Consider the following 18,657-nt stretch of genomic DNA (forward strand, 5'->3'; position numbering starts at 1 on the left):
ATAAGGAGAAACACAGCAACAAGGAATTAAGGGAGTAATCATCTTTAGTCCTGCACATCCATCTAAGGTGGGTGAATACCGGCAACAGGATAGCTGCAGAGAGAGTAAGAGTCACGTGGTCCTCTACATTTCCCAGCTTTCTCTGCATCTTGGAAGGGAGGGGCTGTGTGACTAATTCTCCTCAACAGAATATTAAAGGAAGTTATGCATCACTTTCTGCCAAGATCAGTTAAGATTCGTTGTTTCTTCCTCACCTTTTACTACCTAACCTTGTCTGTGTGACTAGAACTAAAGGATTCTGGGATGGCAAGCAAGGGGACTGAGTCACAGCATGAGAAAGCCACAGAGGCGAGCTGCTGATGTGATCAAGAAATAAAACGATGTTGGGCTAAGCCACTGAGATTTCAAGGTTTACCTGTTTCTGCAGCATAGCCTAACCATCTTGATTAATGCAATTGTGTGATTCAGAGCACAGGATGTGGATTCAGCAAATGAATGTTTAAGTCTAGTTTCTACCACTAACAAGCTCTGTGACTTGACCTCTCTGAACTTCAGTTTTAGGGGCAAGAATCTTGTTATTAGAATGAGACATTGTAAGGGGTTTCAACTCAGAAAACAACATGGAAGTCCAGTGGTGGGCCCTGGAAATACTACATGCCAAGACAGATGAAGGACTGAGGACTCAGGTGTGACTATTAGGTTCCTTGAGTTATAGAGCTGAATGGGCCCCCTGGGTAGCTGATTTGGTAAAGAATATGAGAGCCAATCCCATTTAGCCTCAGAGTGAAGGCTGTGGTCCTCAACTCTGGCTTCATGGTAGACTAAAATTAAATCATCAAAGAAATACTGACACGCAGGCCCTAACCCAAATCAATTAAATCAGCATCTCTGGGGATGAGATTCAGATATTGTTATATTTTCAAAGTTATCTTGGTGGTGCTAATATAGAACCAGAGTTGAGACTCACTTAGTTGGAGTAACAAAAAGGTCTCAAGCTGATTAAGAGCTTCCTGTTTCAGTTGAAATTTGTTCAGGAGGTGAGGGACAGAGCCCAGGGGAAAGAAACAGCAGGTGGACTCGCATATGTGGAACTACAAAAGCAGGTGATTTTAGCAGCAGGTCCAATAAGATCCAAAAAAAGAGACAGTAATTTAAGTCAAAACATTTCCCTTTACAGAGATTACATGGAAGAAATATCAGTATGAATATTACTATTATATTCCTTTCAGTCCTCATTCTATTTCATATTCTGAGTCTACTGAACGCATTTAACATATGGGAAGAAATCATGGGTGTACAAAACAAATATTCAACATGAAAAAGTGTTTCTGATCGGTAATATACAAAACTAGTAAGACATGAACAAAATGTTAGAGAAATATAGAAACTGAACAATTGCTTGCAATCTATTCTGTTCATATATAAGCCACTAAAAGATATGTTTGACTCTATGAAAATAGGCAGATTAGTGCTTCCCAAATGGGGAAAAATTTACTCCAGCAACCTAGAAATTGCCAGATTGATTCAGACCCATTATTTATCTAATGCCCTGTTCTATTGCTGATCTAACCCACATTCAGCAAGGAAGAACAATTTCCTACCAGATGTGAGTGAATCTTAATGGAAAGGTGAACCTTAATTTCCTCTAGTCATTTTTAACTGTTACTCAAATTTCTCCTAACCATTTTTGGACCACTAAAGCCCAGTGGGATGACAACCTTGAAAATATGTGCTGGTAATGAAAGGTGTTAATTGGACAGTAACATACTAATTACTTGGTTTTGATGATGTAGAAAGATTACTAAGGAGCACTCAACTTAGTTACACTAACTAAGTTGTGCTGGCACCAAAGCTTTTTATTTTTTCTTCTTTACTTGAATTCAAAGTCAACAGTCTTAACAACTTTGACGGGTCCTTGAAATATTCTTACATTTGTTCAGATTTAATTTGCAAATGACCCCTTCCCCACCTTTCCTCATCAGGAAACTCAAACCATAAACATTCCAGGGAATACCACCAATAACTTATTTTATGTAAACAGCTTGGGATTATGCCAATCAATTCACCAGTTCATGATTTCAAAGACTGTTTCATCAATCTTGTATTATTCAAGTCATAAAACACAAAATAAACCCTTTAACAAGAATTTGGATTTGATTCTATAAGAAAGACAAGGTCATTTTTAAAAAAGCAAATCAGCTAACAGGAGGGCTATCAGAAGCATGCCTACAAACAAAAATGGTCATAGAGCCTTTCGGCTCTATTCCATAAATCTTAGCCTTTATTTTTTCCTTCTACTACTAGTGGATAGTTTGCTTCTTATATTATTCTCTAAGGGAAGTTCTAGCACCACATGGGGCAAAGAAATATAATTTGGTCTTTTACTACTTTAAGTTCAAGTTATTAAAATGCCACCGACTCAGTGAAGTGTGGCTCATGTCTGTATGACCAATCTGAGAAAGAGTCATACATACTGCCTCTGACAACAATATTGTGATAATGTGAAACTAATTGCTTTTTGGGGATCAATCAATTTAAGATCAAGGCCCCTAAATGTTATGTTTTAAAACGCCTAAGAAACACACATTCTTTTCTACATTGAAAGGCAAGCAAAACATGGGTTTTTCAGGAGACCCATGTGTAAATATTGATGTTATGCCCTCCAATGAATTAAAAAGTCTGACTGAATCTCAAATTGAGTTCCCATATTTCATTTGTATCATATATTTTCATTTGGTTTGAAATTTCGAGTAGGTAAATTTGACATCAGCTTTACAAGATTTCCATCTTTTACACTTGATAAGTTCTCAAATAAGAGTGAAGAACATATCTCTTCATATATTCATCAATTATAGATGAAGTACCTAGTCAGATGTTTGTTTAGGAGTTATGGATACAACAGTGATCATGAAGGCATCTGCTTTGACCTCTACCAGGGAAGAAAGATAGTGAGACAACAAGATATTAAGAAATATTAAGGAAGCAGTAATCAAAACGAGATTTGAAAACGGAGTTAGTCAAGGAAAAAAAAAAGAGTATTCAAGAAGAGGAACCAACCTGTGGGAAAGTGAGAGAGAGCAGGGCATATTTTAAGAGAGAAAAGTTCAGTCCAGCAAGTACTGTACATAGTTCTGATGGCAGGAAGGTGTTTGACTAATGGTTGCAGATGGGTTAGGACAGCTAGACTGGGACGAGCTTGTGAAGGGCCTTGAAAGCCATGATAAAGGGGAGACTGCAAAGCAGGGGGATTGGTGGCAGGAATAGAGTTTCAGGAGGACATCAGTAGAATGACGAATAGATTGTAAGAAGCAAGAATGGAGACAGAGACACCAACTGGGAAGTTGCAATAGAGGTGAGGAAAGGCATTGGCAAATATAGTGGGTTAAATGGTGGCCTCTCAAAAGGTATGTCCATGTCCCAATTCCCAGAACCTGTGAATGTTACCTTACTTGGAAAGGGTCTTTGCAGATGTGATTAAATTAAAGATCTTGAGATCAAGAGATCATCCTGGATTATCTGGGTGGACTCTAAATCCAATGACAAGTGTCCTTATAAGAGACACACTGGGGAGATTTGACAGATAGAACAGGAGAAAGCAATGCGACCAGAGAGGAGAGGTTTGAGCATGAGCCAAGGAATGTCAACAGCCATCAGAAACTGGAAGAGGCAAGAAGCATTCTCCCCTAGAGCCTCCAGAGGGAGCACGGCCTTGCTGGCAGCTTGTATTCAGAGTTTTGGCCCCCAGAATTAGGCAAACAAATTTCTGTTATTTTAAGCTACAGTTTTCGGTAATTTGTTATGGCAGCCACAGGAAACTAACAGCAAGACAAGAGAAAGACACCAGAGGAGGGAGAGAACACAGCACATCTAGGACACTGAAGAAGTCCAGTAGAGCAGGATCTAAGGGCATTCATGAGTGAGGCCGGAAATGAGGTTGGACAGACAAGCTGGAAGTTATATTAGTGAAAATCTGCTGGGTCTGAATGCACATGGAATGCCAAAATATCAGTGAGTGGATCAGATTGGCTGAAGGAGAAGAATTATGGTCTTAAGCAATGGGAAAGAAAATAGGAAGAGGAGGAAAAATGAATAGAATGTGCTATTTTCTGGCCAGAGGAGGGATCTATGGCTGTGCAGGGAGGGAGGGGAGAGGGCTGGGCCTGGGGAATTTAAACCCCAGCCAAATATAGGGCAATTTCTTAGTCAGATCAGGCTACTATACAACAAATATCATAGACTGGGTGACTTAAACAACAGACATTTATTTTCTCACAGTGCTGGAGGCTGGGAAGTTGAAGATCAAGGTGCCAGCAGATTGGTGAATGCCTTCTTCCTGTCTTGCAGATGACTGCCTTCTCCCTGTATCCTCACATGGGAGAGAGAGAAAGCTCTGGTGTCTCTTCCTCTTCTTAGAAGGGCACTAATCCTATCATGGGGGCTCCACCTTCATGACCTCATCTAACCTAATCACCCCTTAAAGGCCCCACCTCCTAATACCAGTACATTGGAGGTTAGGGCTTCAACATATGAATTTTGGGGGGGACATAAACAATCAGTCCATAACAGGCAAGGAATTTGACTATCTGTGGACCAGATGTGGGCTATGCGGGATAAAAAGGCAGCTGGGAGCTGTTCTAGGTCCTGAGAGAACCATCTTGGGGGCAATGTGGCTGCAACAGGGGAGACTGCTGAGTCTGGGGCTGGAGTGGATGATGGAAGGCCAGGAGGTGTGTAGGGAGGAAGGGACAGCAGTCACCTGAATTAGATGTCAGCAAGGCCACGAAACCAGCAGCGGAGAAACTCTGCTAAGTCCTGGGGGCTGCTTTCAGAGGGGCCCAGCAGAAGGCAGGAAGCTAGTTACGTATCAGGAGCTGAGCCAGAACTTTCCTATGACTTCCTTTTCTCTCTTCCCTCCCGCTCTCACACTGGTGGGGGCGCACTGGGAGGATGGGCCTGCTGGGGGGAAAACGGGTGGGAAAAAAGAGCGATTGGCCACACCCTTCTCCCTGAACACAGGTGACCCACCTACTACTGTCCTCCGCTAGATGATGGGGAGGAGCTTGGCATGAAGTCTGAGATGTTTGCTGACATCTTAGATTAGACGTTTAAAATTTCCGAATGAGAGGGTTTGGAAACTTAGAAGATGTAAGGACTAAGACTGAGCAGAAAAGTCACAGATCTGCCAAATGTTCAGCCATCAGAGGGGAAAAGCTTCCTGTAAAACGGTAGTGGGACAGAGTTGTGTTTTGCTTATCTATGAAGCAATATGCTTGTTCAATACACTGTTTAGACATTCAAAGAAAAAGACAGACATTTCGTCTAAGAAATCCTAGTAATTGACATACTTTCTCAAAACACAATCAGTAAGGTGGCAAAGGACCATTCTGAATAGATGCTTCCCCAATTCCCTAGTCATGGCATGATTATGAAATAATGTTTTTCTTTAATTTTATCACTTCTTATAATTCTCAGAAGTGTTATACAGAAGTTTCTAGAACATCACACACAGGTTCCATTTGTTTTCTTTGGCCAAGAGAGAGGTCTGTAACAAGGTAAATACAAAAGATTCAGGATTGAGAGTTGAAATTGAAAAATATTTTCCACTTTGTTCACACAGACTCTCTCTTTCCCCTTGGTTCATCACTTAATCTTTTGGTCTCATTTTCTTCAACTGTACAGTAGAGATAATGGGTCCCAATTTCATTCTGTTATCTCGATGGAAGGATTCCCACAGTTAGACCAAATGAAAATCTGACCAGTAATGCCCACTTATCTACCTCCTTGAAGTGCTGTAAGAATTAACGATGGTCTGCAAAATGTACTGAAGATGAAGAGCACACCATGAGAGAGAGCTGATAAGTATTATTAAAAGTGTCAACAGATAAGTATATTTTAATGATTGTGGAAAAAAACATACAGCAAAGGATCTTGGCTTGCTTGCCGTAGTAGCTCAGTGCCTTAGAGTAGAAAGGAATATGCATAACATCCGAGTAGAAAAATCAAAGCAAAAACAAAACCTGACAATCCGAGACCATAAACACATTCATACTGAAATATTCTTTGCATCCTAAAAACTCCAGCTAAATTTTTAAAATAAAGCACTGATTTATATACCCAGGATGTAATGACTCAAACAATGTGCCTTGGAAATTTAGAATAGTCTATATAGGAAGGCAAAGGACTAAAGGTAGAGAAGTTCAGAAATAAAACCAAGGCAAAGACATCAAGGATATTTTCTTCCCCAATTCAAAATGCAGCAGGGGTAGAATTCATTCACTAGGTATAAATTTGAGAACTGCATTTTTTGGGGGGTCTTGCAAGAAGAGATGAAATGGAGATATGAATGTTACTTGTTTTGGAGGATAGTCAGGGAACTGGTGAAAATGCATAGCAAATTTGACGGGAAGAGTAAGTTACATTTATAGAGCAATAGAGAAGGATAAGTTATTTATGAATTGAAACACTTTTTAGAGAAAGGTAAACTCACTGTTTCCTTTCTGTACACTAATTATTTCAGTCTGTAAACCTTTGAGCAAATAGAGAATAGTTAGATTATTATTTTTTGTGTGTGTGAGGAAGATTAGCCCTGAGCTAACATCTGTTGCCAATCCTCCTCTTTTTGCTGAGGAAGATTGGCCCTGGGCTAACACCTGTGCCTATCTTCCTCTACTTTATATGTGGGACGCCTGCCACAGCATGGCTTGATGAGCAGTGCGTAGGTCTGCGCCCGGGATCTGAACCTGCGAACCCTGGGCTGCTGAAGTGGAGTGCGCGAACTTAACCACTGGGCTGGCCCCTAGTTAGATTATTTTTTACCTTACAATTTCTCTTCGTCTTTGCACCTACAAGGATGAGATATTACAGCAGCTGTCTTTTCTTTCAGAGGGCTCTAATTTCCTTGTATACATAAAACACGTGTCATAAGTCTATTTATAACATATTTAACTCCAAATATATTTTCTATTTCATATTGTTTGTCTCCATGTTGTAATACACCAGTGAGCTGTCACTAACAGTAAAGCGAAGATAAGACGTTTTAAGTTCTCTTATCTCTAATACCATATGTGGAGCAGGTGGTGCTCTGCTCCTGTAGATGAGTATTTTTGATGATGAATTTTTTTCTTTTTATTTCTTAGTCACATGTGCTGGTTTATTTTTGCCTAAATGTTTCTATTCTGCCCTGTCGATATGGTCTGAGAGTATGTGCTGTAGTCAAAAGTGTCTTTTATACTTGATTCTGGAGAGAGGTGGGACAAGGAAAATAAAAGTGGGTGGACTTCATAATAGGCTTAAAATACTTTTTGCTTTTTTCACAAGGTTCAATTTTAGAGCTGCACTGGAGTCCACAAAAAATCAATCTCTATTACATTAATTCTAACTTCAGTAGGGTAATTTTATCACCATTAAAAACACTTGGAGGTACTATCATAATGGAGAGAATATTCAGAGGGCCTCATTTATTTAGGATATTAGTGAGATAATCTGGAATGAATCTGTTCTTGAGTGGTGGGACATGTTTTCAAATATTTAAGTTCTGTCTTTCTTAACCACTTATTTCACTCTTTAAAAAAGAAAATAATTTAGGTATACGATCAAAATTATATTTTAAGAGTATGTTATTGAACATTACATTTTATTGATAAAAATTCAAATTCTATTAAGTCCTGAATAAAAAACTAAAAATCCCATTTCTCATTTAAGAAATTAATGGTAGATGGAAAATTTTCCTTTTAAGTCTTCTCTCCAAGACACTAGAATGTTCTGATATATATATATCGAATATGTCTACACTTCTTCTGAATTCTTCCTTTTTCCAACTCACTGTTTCATCTTATTTGTGTTCACTTTTGTGTCCTCTGCAGTATCTGCCTGGAATCCCGTTGCCTGGAGACCACTCTTGAAGAACATCTACTGCTGTGGCCTCTTGGAGATTTAAGACATCTAATGAGGAGCTGACAGAAATCATCAGCTTGCTCCAAGTAAGTAACATTTTTTTAAAGTCACAAGAAAACACCTGTCTGGATATTACCTATTCAGGTAATCATAACGACTAAAGTATAGGAAGCAAAGGATGCAAAAAATACCCTCGGAAAAACTGAAATTTTACAAATCCATGCAGAATGGAGAGGGGACAAAAAAAATAAAATCTGCACATTTTAAAAAATAGGACAACATTTCAGGTCTTCCTACATTGTTTATTTATTCTAATTTTAAGAACTATTCTAAAAAGCTCTATTATCTGTGTTTTTAGGTCTATTATTTGTCTATTAACATTCTCTTTAGCCCGAAGGAGTTTTGAAGCAGTAAATTCAATAAAATGGCATAAGAACAAGTGTGAAAAAAGTCAATGATAAATGAAATAAGATGCAGTTATAAGAACTCCTTATCTAAAAACAATCAACAAAATGAAAAGGCAACCTACAGAATGGGAGAAAATATTTGCAAACTATATATCTGATAAGGAGTTAATATCCAAAATATATAAAGACTTCATACCACTCAATAGCAAAAAACCCCCAGAAACCAAAAAAACCCCCAATAATCCAATAAAAAAAATAGGCAAACAACCTGAATAGACATTTTTCCAAAGAAGATATTCAAATGGCCAACAAGTACATGAAAAAATGCTCAACATCACTAATCATTAGGGAAATGCAAATCAAAACCACAATGAGATATCACCTACATCTGTTAGACTAGCTAGCATCAAAAAAACAAGAGATAACGTGCTAGTGAGGGTGCTGAGAAAATGGAACCCTTGCGCTCTGTTGCTGGGAATGTAAATTGGTGCAGCCACTATGGAAAACAGTATGAAAGTTACTCAAAAAATTGAAAATAGATCTACTACATGATCCAGCAGTTCCACTTCTTGGTTTATATCCAAAGGAAACAAAATCATTATGTGGAAGAGATATATGCACCCCCATGCTTGTTGCAGAATTATTCACAATAACCAAGACATGGAAAGAATGCAAGTGTCCATCAACAGATGGATATATATACACACACATACAATGAAATACTATTCAGCCATAAAAAAGAAGGAAACCCTGCCATTTGCAACAACATGGATGGACCTTGAAGGCATTATGCTAAGTGAAATAAGTCAGGCAGAGAAAGACAAATATTATATGATCTCACTTATATGTAGAATCTAAAAAAAAAAGCAAGCTCATGGAAGAAGAGATCAGATTTGTGGTTGCCAGAGTCGGGGGGTGGGAGAGGGGGAATTGGGTGAAGGTGATCAAAAGGTACAAACATCCACTTATAAGATAAATAAGTACTGGAGATTTAACATACAACATGATGGATGACTCTAGTTAACGATGCTGTGTGGTATATTTGAAAGTTGCTAAGAGAGTAGATGCTAAGAGTTCTCATCACAAGGAAAAAAATTTCTTTTGGTAACTATATGAAGTGAGGGATGTTAACTAAACTGCTTGTGTCAATAATTTTGCAGTATATGCATATGCCAAGTCATTATGCTGTACATCTTAAACTTAGAAAAAATCAGGATGCCTTCTAAATAATGACAATATAATAACAATTTTGGAATATAATAATACAGATAAACAGTAAAAAAAACTAAAAAGAACTCCTTATCAACTTGGGACCTTCTGAATAGGGTCTGAGAGGTCTAGTAGTGTCCAAGGATCAAGAACAGATTCATATATGGTGGAAGGTGTGCTCTGTTTAAAAGTAAGGATTGTATTCAGGATATATTTTGCATTTTTGAAAGATAGCTAAAAGATTTTTAAAATGTTTATGCTCAAAGGAAAACAATTCTGTAAACTGGGAATTTTATGTGAATTAAAACACAGCTCAGAAATAAAATTGGAAAGAAAAAATGACCCCTCTTCGCTAAACTTTTATGGTTTTGATGCTACTAAGTACATTTTGTTTTGCATATGATGCCTCATGGTCACCAAGATATGGTAAATTATTTAGAATTAATATTTCCTCCCAAACTTTTTATCCCTAAGCATGTAAAAAGCAATAAAATCTTGAGTTGCAAATAAAGATGTACTTCTACATGATAATTTGGAGGCTGCAGGGAGGTCGTATATTCCAGAAGCCTGGGATTGTGCTGAGATAACAGACAGACCTAAATTTCTGCCACGTTTCACAGCGTGACCATGCTTTGGCTGCTCAACCTCACTAAACTTCAATTTTCTTATGGGAAAAATATTTATTGTACTTAACTCAAAGGGTTGTTAGGAAATGAAATGAGTATGTATGTAACCAGAGTGTCTGGAACATTACAAGTGCTTAATAAATACGAGCTGTTATCGTTACCATTCTTATTAAGTTAAATTAAATCAATATGATCATAAAGTTCTGAGACTGAATTTGAGTGCAGTTCCAGAGCCATATTGCTAATCATGAACTGCTGTTTAAGAAAATGACGGGAAGTTATTGTCTACATAACACCATACAAAGGGCACATTCTGAAGAAACTAGGTTAATGCGGAAAAAAACAAACAAAAATGGTTTTTAATGCATTTTATAACCAGCCCTGGTGGTCTACTGGTTAAGATTTTGTGCTCTCATCGCAGCCCAGGTTTGTCTCCCGGTCAGGGAACCACACCACCGTCTGTTGTCATACTGTGATGACTGCGTGTTGCTGTGATGCTGAAAGCTATGCCACTGGGATTTCAAATACCAGCAGCGTCACCCACGGTGGACAGGTTTCAGTGGAGCTTCCAGACTGAGACTGACAAGGAAGAAGGACCTGGCCACTCACTTTGGAAAAAATTGGCCACGAAAACCCTATGAATAGCAGTGGAGCATTGTGTGATATAGTGCCAGAAGGTGAGAGGATAACACGAGAAGACCACACAGGGGTCCTCTCTGCTGTACACAGGGTTGCTAGGAGTCGATAGACCTGATGGCACTAACAACAAATGCTTTTCATAGGTATGAGAGAAGAAACAGAGACAGGGTTACATTAGGAGCTATTTATTCTTGGGAGAAGTATAAAATCAAGGTCCTGCCCAGTTCTTCCCCATCTCTGCTTTGTTTATTCTTTATAGAGGTGTAATTTACATAAGTAAAGTACATGCATATTAAATGTGCTGCTTGATCAATTTTAAGATTTTGTGCATATGCCATGTAACCACCATCCCACTAATGTATAGAATTTATCCATTACCTCAATAAGCCCTCTTGTGCCCACAATTCTAAGAATTTAGAATTCACAGTCAATATACCACCCACCCCTCAAAGGCAATCACTCTTCTGTTGATGACATGAGGCTTCAGATTCCCTTCCTAATCTACAAAATGGACCATTGAGAAATTTGAAGCCCTCATTCTCTTCCCTTGCTAGACTTGACTCCTAACCCATTGCTCTTACTTTACTCACATTCTATGTCACCTTGCCTGTAACCTACAGTCATCTAATCATTAATGTGCCCCTAATCTAATTAATCGGCACTATGTCTAGTATTCTCCAGACATGAACGGCTTATGAACTATGACATCCTTCTGACATTTAGGGGGCTTTCCCCCTATTATGTTAACCATGTTTCACTGCATTTTTTGATTCACAAACTCTATCCATGTTATTTTCTCAACCATCATTGTATTGTGTTCTCCAAAGCATCCTGGGCCAAGGCTAAGTAAGGAGACAGAGAAAATGAGCTTTAAGACCTGAAGGTGAACTGTAGGGGCAGCTACACTCTCAAACTCAACTCTCCCAAAGAAGATTTTTCTGGCTCCAGTTTTAGATTTAAATCATAATGCAACAGAAGAATGAGCTCAGTGTTCCTGGTCTGAAGCAGCTTTCCATGCGTTTCTATCATCAGTGTTTCCTATGCCCTGAATCTTACCTTGGATACCTGATCCAGGTGCCCATGCTGTGAACCTTCCAGAAACAGGATCATAAAGTGCATGGACCTCTGGAGACCCCCTACCCAATCTAGGTGGATGCCTACTTGCTAAAATGACCCTGGCCCCTCATTTGAGCACTTGACACTGGTAACTCGATCAAGCAAATGAAGCCTGTAAAGAACAGAGGATCAAGGTTGATACCTGATCACAGAGAAACTAGAATCATTTCTGATATCATCCTTTTCAAAACAGTGCCAGTGAGCTCTGAGCTTGGATTTTTCCACTTGCTGCATGAAAATATGAAGATTATAATAATGCAACTTGGAAAAAAAAATCAAATAGTAGCTACAAAAACCCTCAGCCCACAGATTGCTGTGATTTTTCACTTGAGCATGCTCAAGAATTCATTTTACTTTTGGCTTTAAAATTCACAGTCAATTTTGACACGAGACACATGATTCAGTTCTTTACAGTACCAATCCTGTACAAACCAATGACTCAGCCACCAGCTATAACAGCATATTATTGCAGTATTCAACCAAACATGCTTTATGCTGACTAGAGAGTGTTTTCAAGTTGATGAGGCAAGAACAGCAATGTCCTAACTCAGAACATATGCTGTTCTGTTATAAGAAAAAAGCCAAATATAAATACTGAACAAGATTGTATCCCCGAAATGCGATCCCTTAAAAAAAATCAGGCGTCTTTACTTTCCCCATTATTTGATTATTAATTTTAGAATAGCTGCGCTCTTTAATGAAATCTATTTTTACACAAATTTCAGATCCCCGTATGAATCAAGACACTAGAGGCTGATTTTTCTCAGCAGGTTTCCCCTTCATAGCCAAAGCATCTAGTGCACAAGAAAATGCGGACAGCCCTAAGAAGAATGGTAATCATTTAACAACAACGGCGGCAAGCCAAAGAAGAATTACAAAGATAAATCAATGTGGAGCAACAAAATGCCGAAAAAATCCAAATCCTGACTAAGAGCAAGTTTCATATTAAAGTACTGTTCATTTAACTTACCCAACAAGCTGCTGAAAGAAATTACTACAGTTTCCCTCACAAAGGATATGGCAACACAACGCCACTTTCTACCCACTGAGCATCACAGGATGGATCTTGAGATACAGACGTGACATACTCTTAATTATGTTAACACCAGGCAACAGAATATTAATTCATTCAACATGGACTGAGCACCTACTATGTATCTACTATGCCTCTGTCTTAGGGGCTTGGCATACAAAGAGTTGTCCTATGGGGGTGACAGGTGTAAGCTCAAAGTCACCGTGGAAATAAAGTTACCTGGAGGGGAGATCGGAGAAGACTTCACAAATGGCATGACATATACAGAGGCTGAAAGCAGTAGGAATTTGCCAGTTAGACAAGGTGAAAAAATATTGCAGCAGAGGGCATACGCAAAGTCACAGATGTGTGAAATAGCTTACGATGTTTGGAAAACAACAAGCAGCCTTGCGTGGCTGCAGCAAAAGTCGCCATCTAGAAGCGGCAAGAGATGTCACTAAAAATGCAGGCAGGAACTTGATGATGAGGGACCTTTAAGCCCAAAGAGTTTAGCTCATTCCTTGCAGAGAGGAGAGTGACACAACCAGATCTGTGTTTTAGAAAGATGTTCCCTGTGGCAGTGTGCAGTGAGAGAACGGGGCCTGAGAGACCCGTTAGGGGCTGTGCCCGCAGTCACAAGAGAGGGAATGAGGGCTAGATTTGAAGTTGTGTTGGAGGAAGATGGAGGAAAGGGCAGATTTGAGAGGTATGTAGGAGAAAGAACTTTTAGAAATGGTTACCAATCTCTGGGGGTTCTGACTTGAGTTACTGTGGTAATGGAGTTTTCAACTGAGAAAAGAAATACAGTGGCATAAGTTCTGAAGTAGGTAGATGGTGGTGGGAATGGTTTTATTTTTGCAGATACTGAGCCAAACGTGTCTTCTGGGTCTCCAGGTGGAAATGACAAAGTAAACAGTTGGTGAGATCAATACATTCCCTCTGTCAATACCTAGGACACTCCAAGTGCTGGTTTCATAAAAATATGAAATTATATCCAACTATTTTTTGATGATTTACAGTGGAGGTTCAGGAAAATAAAGACTCTTGTAAGGATTTCTTTGATAGCTTTATGGCAAGTGTTTCCAATCAGGGCACTGCAGCCTAGGGTGTCATTGGGAAACTTAGACAGAAGTCTGATTGTCATCAATATAATTTGCACTGTGAGTTAACACCACCAGCATTGGTTTGATGAGAATTACTCATGGATCACAACGACAATTGAGCAAAGCCAGGATTATATTGCAATGATATTATCCATTGTACATAACTGTTTAGTATCATGAATATGCTTTTGGAAGACAGTCCTTTAAACATATAAATCAAACCACGTCACTACACCTCACCACACTTCCCAATGGCTTCTGATTTCACTCAGAGTAAGAGCCAAAGTCCTTATAATAACCCACAAGGCCCTCCATGAAGTGCCTCTTCCTTCTTATTTCTCTGAATTCATTTCTCATTACTGTCCCCCTCTCCCAGTTACTGTATTTCAGCTACACTGGCCTCTTTGCTCCTCCTCAAACATCAGATCCTTGACAATTCCCTTTTGCCTAGAGTGCATTTCCTGCAGATGTCTACATGGCTTTGAATTGTTGGTCAAATGTTATCCTTTAAATGAGTCCTTCCTTCAAACTTGATGTAAAATTGTGGCACCTAAACCTAACCAATCCCTATCACCTTCTGCTTGTTTTCTCCATAGCACCAAAGAGCAGTTTTTCTCCTTTCTTTAAACATCTTAATGGGAGATAATGGTATATTGGGAGATAATGGGTAAAGCACTGATAGCAGCTGTAGAAAGGGTCTAGATGAGTTGTATTAGGATAGGCCGAGCTTATGCTGCCAAATCTCCATGGTTTAACTGAGAAAGTTTTTTTCTTTCTCAATCAAAGTCTGCTTAAGTCAGTCGACTTACCAAGACAGCTTTCCTTCATGCAGTGACTCAATGATTCAGGCTCTTTGCATCTATGGCTCCACTATTTCAACATACGGCCTCCATGCTTACCAACAAAGGCCAAGAGAGAGTGTTGAAAGGTCCCACAGAAGCTGTTACCTAATCCAGGCCAGAAGTGACACACATCATTTCTGCTCATGGTCCAATGGTCCGAGCTAGTCCATGGTCCCACTTAACTATGAGAGGGCTGGCTAGGAAGTATAGTCTTCTAAGTGCCGTAGAAGGAGAGGGGACCTGGATATTGGGGATCACTTCTCAGGTCTACCATAGCAGCCAACTTTGGAATGATCTTAAGATGCAGCGTGATGCAATGGAGAGAGCAAAGGAGTAGGTTTCAGCAGAGCTGGGCATAAGATCCAGTTGAACCAATCACTAACCATGTGGCCTTGGGTAAGTCAGTTACCACCTCTGGGACTCTGTTTTCAAATCCACAAAATAAGGGAAATAATACATATCCTGCTTATTTACATCAGAGGGATTTGTGAGTTCCAACTATAAAGGTGTACAAACAGAATTACCAAATTTAGGCTACTGTTCAAATGTAAGTACATAAATAATTCAGTACAAAGCATAGAAAACCTGCCTGAATGAGATAAAATAAAGTATACTCCTATTTTACATTAACATTGATAAGTTATCCTATTGTTAGAGCCATAGAGAATGGTACCATTTCCAGATCTGCTGGCTTAACAGCTATGATACCTAAGCAGTGAAGTAAGGAGCTATTTAAGTATCAGCATTGGTGTGTTTTCTATGTATGGAGCATGAAGAAAATGTCAAGGAAATTCAGAGATATAACAAACATTAAAGATTACTGAAAGCCTGAGTTTGCAGACTATGAAGATACTTTTGTGTTATCATTGCCTTCAAGAGTGAATGAATCCAATACACACAGCTTGTTTGGTATCTTATGTTCCATCACTTGAGGGCATCCTCTTGGATCAGCTATTGTGCAACAAAGTTAACCATATGTTCCAAGGATTGATGTGTATGTAGGACAAGGTGTAATATTGACCAAATATCAGCTATTTCAAAAATCTCACCAGAATATATTTAAGAGTATATTAAATTCTTTTAATAACATTAGTTTTTATAGATTTGGGTAATTAATGAGTAGATTTGTTGTCAGACTTCAAAAAGATACTAAATTTATACATAATTATTTTGTTCGTCATCTCAAGATTGTTGATGATGATAAAATGTTAATGATAATAATGATATTCTATTTGTCAGTTTTCTATATTCAAAGAAATCTCGGGGCCAGCCCGGTGGTGCAAGCGGTTAAGTGCGCACGCTCTGCTGCGGCTGCCAGGGGTTGGCCGGTTCAGATCCCGGGTGCACACCCAATGTACCACTCATCCAGCCATGCTGTGGCGGCGTCCCATATAAAGTAGAGAAAGATGGGCATGGATGTTACCCCAGTGCCAGTCTTCCTCAGCAAACAGAGGAGGATTGGCAGATGTTAGCTCAGGGCCCATCTTCCTCACAAAAAAAAAAAAAACAAAGAAATCTCATAAGTAGCAAAATCTAATCTTTTAAATACATTTAATGCAAAATACTCAAAGATGTGGATTCTACTATTAAAATGTGCTTTGGGTTCTCTGGAAAACTCAGTAGAATCCTACAATGTGATGATAGAAGGAGTCCAAGTCACCTGTTCCAATTCCCTACCATATTAACAAATTGTCCCTGTGGAGAATTTCTTATTAACTTAACATGCTATTTATTATCTATGAGAAATCTCATCCTATTTGTATGTATCTATATCTGACGGAAAAGTATTTCCTATATTAAGCAGATATTTGCCTCTGTAGAACCTCCACCCATTATTCTAGTTCAGAAGATGTTTCTTGTTGCTAGTAATAGTACTGTACGCACAGATACTAAACTTCAGGAACATCTTTACTGTCATTTAAGGTCATAGATTGACAGCCTAAAATATTAGAGACCAGAGAGCAGTCAGTACTAGCGTAACTAACACACAAAAATCCATGTAAGAATCTTCTAATTGAAGCTTGTCACGGAATTTTCCTGCCGAGTCATTGGCCCACATAACTCTACCAGGATGAGCAAAAGAAGAGGATTCGATAAGCCCAGCCACAAATAGATACCCACAGCCACATGCTGGAATGCAGACAGCATACCAACAACGAGATAAAGCCTCCTGAAGCAGAAGGTCACCGAACCAAGATTTCTGACACACACTCAAGTGCTGACTTGTAAAACGGAGAGCAACGGAAAGCACAGTGAATTTTGTAAGATGTTTTATGCGATGTGATAAAATAGGACCAGGTTATTGAAACGTGAATGCTCCTTTGTTTCCTTTTGCTGACAACTTATACTACTGCTTTGACTCCAGGGTTTGGGTTACTTACCCGCCCCCCAAAGATTACAACCATGAGAAGGATCGCTTTCTTCCTTTTCTTCTCTTGAGATACTTCTGCCTTTCTCTTTTATAAAAGACATTCAGAGGGCTGGTCACAGTACCAAGTTGAGGGTCATACATTGCATAGATGTTTTGGAATAGAGAGGGTAGAAAAACAGAAAGTCCAGGTCAAATGTCACTTTCTACATGGCAGTTCAAAAATGTGTCAAAAATAGCACATGCGCCTACACACACACACACACACAGCTTGAACTATGGCAGTAGTCTCAGAACTGGTTTCTTATCTCACATCTCTCTTCCCACTAATGTATTTCTTATTCAGATTTGACAGTATCATGCTTGTCTTTGATAAACATCATTGATGGCTTTCCACCAGGGCCCCTGTGTCTTATAGCTCCAGGAGTATCATTCACATTGAGTCTGTATCAGGGTTGGCAAACTATAACCTGTGGGCCAAATCTGGCCTGCTGACCATTTTTGTATGGCCTATGAGCTAAGAACATTTTTTTACATTTTTATTTATGTATTTATTTATTTTGTTTATTGCAGTAACATTGGTTTATAACATTGTATAAATTTCAGGTGTACATCATTATACTTCTATTTCTGCATAGATTACATCATGTTCACCACCCAAATACTAATTACAACCCATCACCACACACATGTGCCGAATTATCCCTTTCACCCTCCTCCCTCCCCCCTTCCCCTCTGGTAACCACCAATCCAATCTCTGTCTCTATGTGTTTGTTTGTTGTTGTTTTTATCTGCTACTTGAGAGAGACCATACGGTATTTGACCTTCTCCCTCTGACTTATTTCACTTTGCATAATACCCTCCATGTCCATCCATGTTGTCACAAATTGCTGGATTTCATCGTTTCTCATGGCTGAGTAGTATTCCATTGTGTATATACACCACATCTTCTTCATCCATTCGTCCCTTGATGGGCACTTAGGTTGCTTCCAAGCCTTGGCTATTGTGAATAATGCTGCAATGAACACCGGGGTGCATGTATCTTTACGCATTGAAAAAATCAAAAGAATAATATTTTGTGAATTCAAATTTCAGTGTCCATAAATAAAGTTTTATTAGAACACATCCATGCTCATTTGTTTACATACTGTCTGTGCCTTCTTTTGGGCTACAAAGGCAGAGGTCAGTGTTTGCAACATAGACCACATGGCCTGCAAAGCCTAAAATATTTACTATCTGGCCAGATAAAACAGAAAAAGTTTGCCAACCCCCAGTGTATAAACGTGGGACCCCTGGAGTTGAGCAGTGTACAGCCTGTGTGGCTGCATACTACAGCCCTCATCCCTAACACTCATCATATTAAGGACTTTTTCCCTAGCCAGGCATTTAAGATTTTCCATAACCTATAGCCAGACCAGATTCTCTCTAGAGAATTCTCTCTA

General features: G+C 39.1%; 1 protein-coding gene and 1 long non-coding RNA gene across 2 annotated transcripts in view; one reads left to right on the plus strand and one right to left on the minus strand.

Annotated features, from left to right (window-relative positions):
- LOC131392800 (uncharacterized) overlaps positions 1-18,657 on the plus strand; it is a 214,016-nt gene that overhangs the window by 108,811 nt on the left and 86,548 nt on the right. Inside the window, exon 2 of the long non-coding RNA XR_009215787.1 lies at positions 7,863-7,979. This is a non-coding gene — a long non-coding RNA (uncharacterized LOC131392800). The remainder of the gene's footprint in view (positions 1-7,862; positions 7,980-18,657) is intronic.
- CYYR1 (cysteine and tyrosine rich 1) overlaps positions 1-18,657 on the minus strand; it is a 108,065-nt gene that overhangs the window by 33,696 nt on the left and 55,712 nt on the right. The gene's annotated exons all lie outside the window — the stretch shown is intronic.

The sequence above is a fragment of the Diceros bicornis genome, chromosome 27 (assembly GCF_020826845.1).
Source record: "Diceros bicornis minor isolate mBicDic1 chromosome 27, mDicBic1.mat.cur, whole genome shotgun sequence".
In the NCBI taxonomy this organism is placed as follows: Eukaryota; Metazoa; Chordata; class Mammalia; order Perissodactyla; family Rhinocerotidae; genus Diceros; species Diceros bicornis.